We start from the raw sequence: 8,415 nt of genomic DNA on the forward strand, positions 1-8,415 counted from the left end.
AATAAAATGTGAAGGGTAAAAAAATAAACTCTTCCACACATTAAAAAAGAGCACTATTATATTCCATTTTATTTTGATGATTTAATTCTTTCTTTTTGTCTTTTAATTGAAAAAGTAAGGAAATAAACATGACCAAAGCTTTTGCCCAGTGCTCTAGAGATCCATTTTAGACATTTGCCTGTATCACATCAGTGCAGTTTACCACTGACTCTCCGAAAAAACCCACAACAACAACAACACCAACCAAAAAAAAAAAAAAAAAGAAAAGTAAAATGAAAGAGAGAATGAAAAAAGACCAACAACCAAAAACCTGTTCCGAAGTGAAACGAACTGAAATCTGATCACCTTTAATAAGAACCCAAAAAAATTAAAACTCTTTTCCAGCTTTGGCCAACTTATATTACAATCCTAAGAATCCTAACAACCATTTTGGCCTCTCTGTCTCTGTGCTTAGGCTGTTTGACCTTTATCATTCTTGCCCAAAAAGAAGAAGAACCCAGTTTTTCCCAGGTTCGTCTTTGTTCTCTCAAATAAAATATTTGTTGCATTCTGGGATTTCATTGTTGGGTCTATTTTTAATGCACATATATATATTTGTGTTGTTTTTGCATTTTCTTTTGTATAGTTTTAGAAAATTTTGATCTGTTAGATGTAGCTTTTTAATTATGCTTTCTATTTTCAATATAAGAGATCTTCCTCATTTCAATATATGAAAATTTAATGTGCTAGATAGGTGAGTTTTTTTATTATTTACTTTATAGTTTATAGGATAAAAAGAAAATAATTTTAGCTGTAAGAATTATATATGAAGTGCTTCATGTAAAAGAATTTAAGTTCATTGAGCAAGAGCACATTAACTGACTCCCTTAGAGAATGTAGCACGAGTGCCCTTGAGCTACAAAATCATGTGAATGTTTAAGAAACTGTTTTTAATGATGGAAATGATTGGGATTTTTAGATATACTTGATTTTTTTACAGATAGTTGTCTTATATGAGTAAAAAAAAAAAAAAAAATAGATGGGTTTGTTTGTTGGTCACTTGAAATATGCCTGTAGGGAATTAACCCGAAATTCCCTACCTGTGAGAAACAAAAAATAGAAAAAACATACGCTAAAAAAAAGCAATCACACACACACGCACAAGACAATATTTACATGGTTCGGCAATTTACCTATGTCCACGGAGTTGCAAGAATTTCACTATTATCAGGGAAAAAAATACAAATTGCTTCAGTACAGTGTTTCAGTCTCACAGAAAACGACAACAACAAACCCTAATCACCAAAACTGCATTTTCTGCCCAAGCCTCTGCTCCATAGACTAAGCCTCAGAAAATCTCCTATTAAAAAATCACGCAACATTATTCGGGTCGGGTCGGACCGTCAACCGGATCAAACACAACTAGGCTCCACAAAGCCCAACAAATCTCCCCCTTGGAGACTAGTTCAATCACCAACATCAACCATAATCCTCCAAGAAACAATCCCTTATCCCTGTAACTCATCCTCCTGTCCTCAAGCTAGAAGGCCAACTGAAACTGGACACAACTTCAGCTTCTCAATAGTGACACCCTTAGTCAACATGTCTATCAGGTTCTTAGATCCACAAATCTTCTTAAGTATTACCGGCTTATCTTCAACAGGGTAATGGATAAAATGGTATTTTGTCTGTATATGCTTCGAATTTGAATGAAAAACCGAATTTTTAGCAAGAAAGATTGCACTCTAACTGTCACTGTATAGAATGCACATCTCCTGCTTCTTACCCAATTCATCTAAGAAACCATGTAGCCAAATCATCTCCTTTCCAGATTCAATTGCTGCAACATACTCAGCTTCTGTAGTAGACAAAGTAACAATCTTTTGTAAATTTGAAGCTCATGATATAGCTGTATCATCCAAAGTAAATACAAACCCAATAGTACTCTTTCTACTATCAATATCACCAGCAAAATCAGTATCTACATAACCCTATAGTTTCAAACTTACACCTGTGAAGCAAAGATATGTATCTGATAAACCCTTCAGATATCTCAAAATCCACTTGACTGCCTCCCAATGCTGCTTTCCTAGCCTACTCATGAATCTGCTCACAACTCCCATTGCATGTGCAATGTCTATCCTTGTACACAGCATAGCATACATCAAATTGCCAATAGCTGAGGCATAGGGCACCTTGCTCATATGGTCCCTTTCTTCTTCTGTCTTCAGTGACTGTTCTTTGCTTAGTTTGAAATGACTATCTAATGGTGTGCTCACTAGTTTAGCTTCATTTATGTTGAACCTACTGAGAACTTTCTTCACATACTCTAACTGTGAAAACTTCAATGTACCATTAACCTTGTCTCTAATGATTCTCATACCAAGGATTTGCTTTGCAGCTCCCAAATCCTTCATTGCAAATTGTTTTGACAATTGCTTCTTTAGATCATTAATCTTCTCAATACTAGACCCAGCAATGAGCATATCATCCACATACAACAGTAAAATGATATAAGAATTGTCAAAGAACTTAACATAGCATAAGTGATCAGCTTCACATCTCTTGAACCCAATTCAATGCATAAAACTCTCAAATTTTTTGTACCATTGTCTTGGAGCTTATTTTAGGCCATACAAGCTCTTTTTCAGTTTGTAGACTAGATTCTCTTATCTCTAAACAATAAACCCTTTTGGTTGAATCATTTAAAAGTCTTCCTCTAAGTCACCATGAAAGAATGTCGTCTTCACATCTAACTACTCAAGATGTAAATTTTCTGCAACCACCATTCCCAGTACCAGTCTAATTGTTGACATCTTCAAAACTGGAGAAAATATTTCTAAGTAGTCAATGCCCTTCTTCTGCTGAAACCCTTTGACAACTAATCTTGCCTTGTAACGCTTGCTACTATCGTGCTCATTCTTTATTCTGTATACCCACTTGTTGTACAAAGCCTTCTTTCCTACTAGCAATTCAGTCAATTCTTATGTCTGATTCCCTAACAAAGAATCCATCTCATCCTTCATGGCTAACTCCCACTTGCTTGAATTTTCATCCTGCAAGGCTTCTTCATAATACTCTAGCTCACCACCATCAATCAACAGGAGATAATTTAGAGTGGGTGAATAATGTTGTGGGTGTACTCTGATCTACTTATGAATCTACATTCTCCTTATCTTCTACACCCCTTTTCTGGATAATACTTTCAGTCAATTCATCTAAGTTGACAAACTCAGATTTCTTTTGATCTACTTCTGTAACATCTGACACTACAGTTGACCTGTCTTTATACATAACCTGTTCATTAAATATCACATTTCTACTTTTGATGATTTTCCTGTTTTGTTCATCCTAAAATCTATAGCCAAATTTCTCATCACTATAGCCAATGAAAAAACATATTTTAGACTTTGCATCAAGTTTACTACGAGTATCAGAATCAATATGAACATAAAAAACACAACCAAAAACTTTTAAATGTGAAAACTTTACCTCTTTACCGCTCCAAACCTCCTCAGGAAGTCTGAACTCCATGGGAACTGATGGTCCTCGATTTATCAGGTAAGCTGCAATGCTAACAGCATCAACCTAGAAAGTTTTTAGTAGTCCAGCATGCAACCTCACACTCCTAGCACGCTCATTAAGAGTTTTGTTTATGCGCTCAGCCACACCATTCTGTTGTGGTGTCCTAGGAATGGACTTTTCCATCCTAATTTCTTGTGCAGCACAATACTTACTAAACCCTCCATCTATGTACTCTCCTCTATTATCTGACCTCAAACATTTTACTTTCAAACTTGTTTCTGTCTTAACCATGGCCTTCCACTTCTTAAAAGTTTCAAATACATTAGATTTATTTTTCAGAAAATAAACTCATACCTTTCTGCTTGAGTCATCAATAAAAGTGATGTAATACCTTGAACCTCCAAAGGATGCAACCGGAGAAGGCCCCTACAAATCAATGTATACTAACTCTAATTTTTCAGCCTTGGGTGTCCTGCCAATTTTTAAGACGCTCACCTTTTTATACTTTCCTAAGATGCAGCTTTCACACGTGTCAAAATCAATAGACTTCAATTCTGGTAGTTTTCCTCTTAATAGCAACATCTTCATCCCTTTTTCACTCATGTGACCAAGTCTACGGTGTCATAGGCTTATATCAGTACTTGCTTCAGCAACTATAATTGTATCTCTTGGACTTGAGGTCATGTATAGAGTACTGGTCTTCTTTCCATGGGCCAATACTCTGACTCCCTTTGTAACCTTCCAAGTACCATCAACAAATAGTATATCACGTCTTTCATCATCAAGTTGTCCAACAGAAATCAGATTCCTCCTCAGGTCAGGAATATGTCGAACATTCTCCAGTAACCAAACAGACTCATTGGGCAACAATATACGAACATCTCTCATACCCATAACATCCAAGGTTGTACTATCAACCAAATACACCTTACCAAAATCACCTACAACATAGTTTTGTATGATTTCTCGATGTGAAGTGGTATGAAACGAAGCTCATGAGTCCAAAACCCAATCATCAAGTGAACTGTCTACTGCAAGAAGTAATGCATCCTGTACCTCTTCTGTTACAATATTAGCAGAATCATCTTCATTCTTCTTCTTAGGACTTTTGCATTGCCTCCTAAAGTGACCCGTTTTTCCACAGTTCCAGCATTATACTTGTTGGCCTAATCTAGATTTACTTCTGTTCCGATTAGAATTTCTGGATTTTGATTTGCCCTGATTTCAATTTCTGTCATTACCTTTGCCCCGATTTCAATTTTTGTCATTACCTCTGCCTCTTGTCTCAAGGTTTAGGGCAGAACCAGATCCTAAGATTTCACCTGCATCTCTTCTGCGAATCTCCTTAGCTAGAATTAAATCTTGTATGTCATTGTACTTTAGTTTTTCTTTTCCAATAGAATTGCTTACTGTCATCTTCATTGCCTCCTAACTGGTTGGCAAAGAAGCCAAAACAATCAATGCATGGATCTCATCATCAAAATCAATTTCTACAGACGACAATTGATTTGTGATAGTGTTAAATTCGTTCAAATGTTGTGCTACTGATGCATTCTCTGTCATCTTCAAATTGAACAGTTTCTTCATTAGATGCACCTTGTTGTTTGCTGATGGCTTTTCATACATACCAAACAAAGCCTTCACCAGATCTGCTGTGGTCTTCTCCATTACAATATTATGTGCAACAGACCTAGACAGAGTTAACCTGATAACTCCCAATACCTGTTGGCCCAAGCCTCCACTCCATAGACTAAGCCTAAAAAAATCTCCCATTAAAAAATCACGCAACATTATTCGGGTCGGGTCAAGTCGTCAACCGGATCAAACACAACTAGGCTCCACAAAGCCCAACAATGCCACCGATTTACTCACTCGACATTACACGTTGGAATGCAAACCTTGCTCCAGTCTTGTGTTCCTTCAGTGTGTGTCAGTCTCCATATGTTTGTTGTTTCTCTTTTATCTGAGCCATCGCGTTGGTATGACTTCATTATAAATACTTAAGAAGAGCAATCACTTCATTCCTTGGAAGTTACTTTGGGAATTTCTAGTAGGAGGGAGTAATGCTGCTTGTAGATTTTGTCAATCTTGCAAGCAATCACTAGTTTCTTTATAATCATAGAATAGGAGTGACTTCTAATCAGGATATTGATCTTATCGCTTTTTCATTTTTCTTGTAACAATCATCCACTCAGTCTTGATATCATTGTGTTGGATTTCTAGTTGTGGCTGCAGGCCTGCTACTGTGTTCTACATCTAGCTAATCTGATGACCAAAAAGAGAATAAAAAAAAAAAAAAAAAAACATTTATCATATACTATTAATGAATCTTCAATGTGCATCTCTTTTATTTTAAGTTTATGAGGGATTTCACAATTCTCTCCAATACGAATGAACTTGGTCTGCGATTGAATGCTATAAAAGATTTGTACCCCCTCATCCTTCACCAATTGGTCGTTGGATGGATCGGTAAGGCACACAGTCCAACAAGTGGTATCCGAGCCCGGTCATAGGTTCAAGTCGTTGGAACCGCATTGTGAGGGAGGGATTGTGAGGGATTTCACAATTCACTCCAATACCAATGGACTTGGTCTGCAATCGAATGCTATAAAAGATTTGTGCCTCCTCATCCTTCACCAATTGGTCGTTGGATGGATTGGTAAGGCACACGGTCCAAAAAAGTTAAATCAAATCTTTTCCCCATGCTTGTAGATGGGAGATGAAACCCCAAAGTACACCATTGAAGAAGCTATTGCGGCCATGGGGTTTGGAAAATTCCAAATTCTGGTGCTTGCTTATGCTGGCATGGGTTGGATTTCAGAAGCAATGGAAATGATGCTACTTTCTTTTGTTGGACCAGCACTTCAGTCTGCATAGGATCTTTCTTCTAATGAGGAGAGCTTAATAACTAGTGTGGTATTTGCCGGCATGCTAGTTGGAGCATATACATGGGGCATAGTATCAGATAAGCACGGAAGGAGGTTATCCCTTTCATTTTTTTGTTAGTCATGTACAGTCTCTGCATTATTTGAACCGTCTTCATTTTCTGTAATCTTCCTACCATATTATTTATTTCACTGGCAGCTTTAGTCCTAAATTAATATAACCAGTTCTCAATACTTCAAAATGATTATGATAGCATATTACATCAACATCTTGTATGGATGCTCCCTACCAACTAGAGATTGATATTAGAAGTGTGCAAGTCTAGATTCATTATAAACCTCCACTTATTGTAAACACTTCTAAGATGACGTGATGCAAATGTTTTGTGTAGAAGGTGACTCAGAATGTGGATTCAGTTTTGAGAGTGTATTTTCCTCATGTGTAATCTAACTTAGCATCACCCTCATTCTGAAACTTAATATTAGCATTTAAGATTTTTGCTTCTGCCACTTATCAAGTCAGAAGCCTTGTGGCTTGATCACCACAAACCACTGTATGACTTAATTATTTAGAAAGTATTTTGCAAGTTGAAGGAAATTAATAAAATGGACGTAGGCCCCCTCTCTCTTTGTCGTTGCAGAAATTAGAGTCCCTAATTTGATATTAAAAAAAAAAAAAAAAAAAAAGCCCTTTCAGAAGACCTATTATAGTGAATAAAACAATGCTTTTTTCTCCATTGACTTAACTCAATTCTCCTACCTTGTATAAGCCTGGTACAAGCAATTAATAGAGTAGGTCTTGGTGAGAATTACTTCTCATTCCTACACAATTAGAACATGTTAGTTATTGCCTTGTGAATATGACACATAAGCTCGAATTTCTATTAATAGAATAAATTTTACTAATACTTACTCCTATAGTACTAATTCTTTCACTTCAAAAGTTACAAAAAAATGCAATTTTAAGGTCATTTTGTTAAATTGTCGTTCAACTTTTAAAAATAAAAAAAATTACATATTACTATCTTAAATTATAGTTCTAATTATACTTTATATCTTAAATTTTGAATTTTCATCCAAGTTAATAACAAACATAACAAAATGGACGTAGGCCTACTCTCTCTTTGTTCTTGCAGATATTAGAGTCCCTAATTTGATTTTTTTTTATAAAATAAAATAAAAAAGCCCTTTCAAAAGACATAATTATTATAATGAATAAAACATTGCCTTTTTCTCCACTGACTTAACTCAATTCTCCTACTTTGTGATAGTTTTTAGACCCCTTAAACAATTTATTTAACCTAGGTAATTAACCAAGTTGTTACTTAGTCCAATTAAACAAGTCTAGGTTATCACAATATAAAAGATCAAATCATGCAAAGTAACGGAAAATAAATAACACAAGATATGATCACCCAAGAAACCAAACCGGTACAAACCTGGGGAAGTTCATATAATAAGACTTACAAGCCCCCACACTCGACTTCTTATTGCTACCAACCAGTAGGACTTACTGACACGACCACGTGCAAGCTCCGAATCCACGGACTCCTTCTTTCTTAGATTCACCACCAGATACAAGCACACCCGCTTGTGTTTTCTTTAAACTTCAACGGCAGCAACTGAATTGATCATCAAGGCGTAGATAAATTTTCTCCTTGAAAACCCTAAGTTTCTGTAAAGGAAAGCTCCTCTAGATCTCACAAGAGATTTACACAAACCGCAATTATGAGCAACACTAAAACGTGGCTAGGGTTTGCCTTTTATACTTAGGACAAATAAGAAACCCTAAAAACGTTTTAAAACATTTAGGGCTGAGTTGGAAAAATCTGCAGAAAAACATTATGCCCAAGCTTCAATCGATCGAGCCTGTCTTTTGATCAACCGAGCCAGGCCGAAAGGCACAATCCTTTCCTGCTTTAACTCGATTCCAACTTTACATAGATGCACAACTTTGAGCTAGACCTAAACACTTCTAAACACATTATTTTGATCATGGTTTGCCAACAATACAAATTAGAGTTCT

The sequence above is a fragment of the Quercus lobata genome, chromosome 5 (assembly GCF_001633185.2).
Source record: "Quercus lobata isolate SW786 chromosome 5, ValleyOak3.0 Primary Assembly, whole genome shotgun sequence".
NCBI classification, from domain to species: Eukaryota; Viridiplantae; Streptophyta; class Magnoliopsida; order Fagales; family Fagaceae; genus Quercus; species Quercus lobata.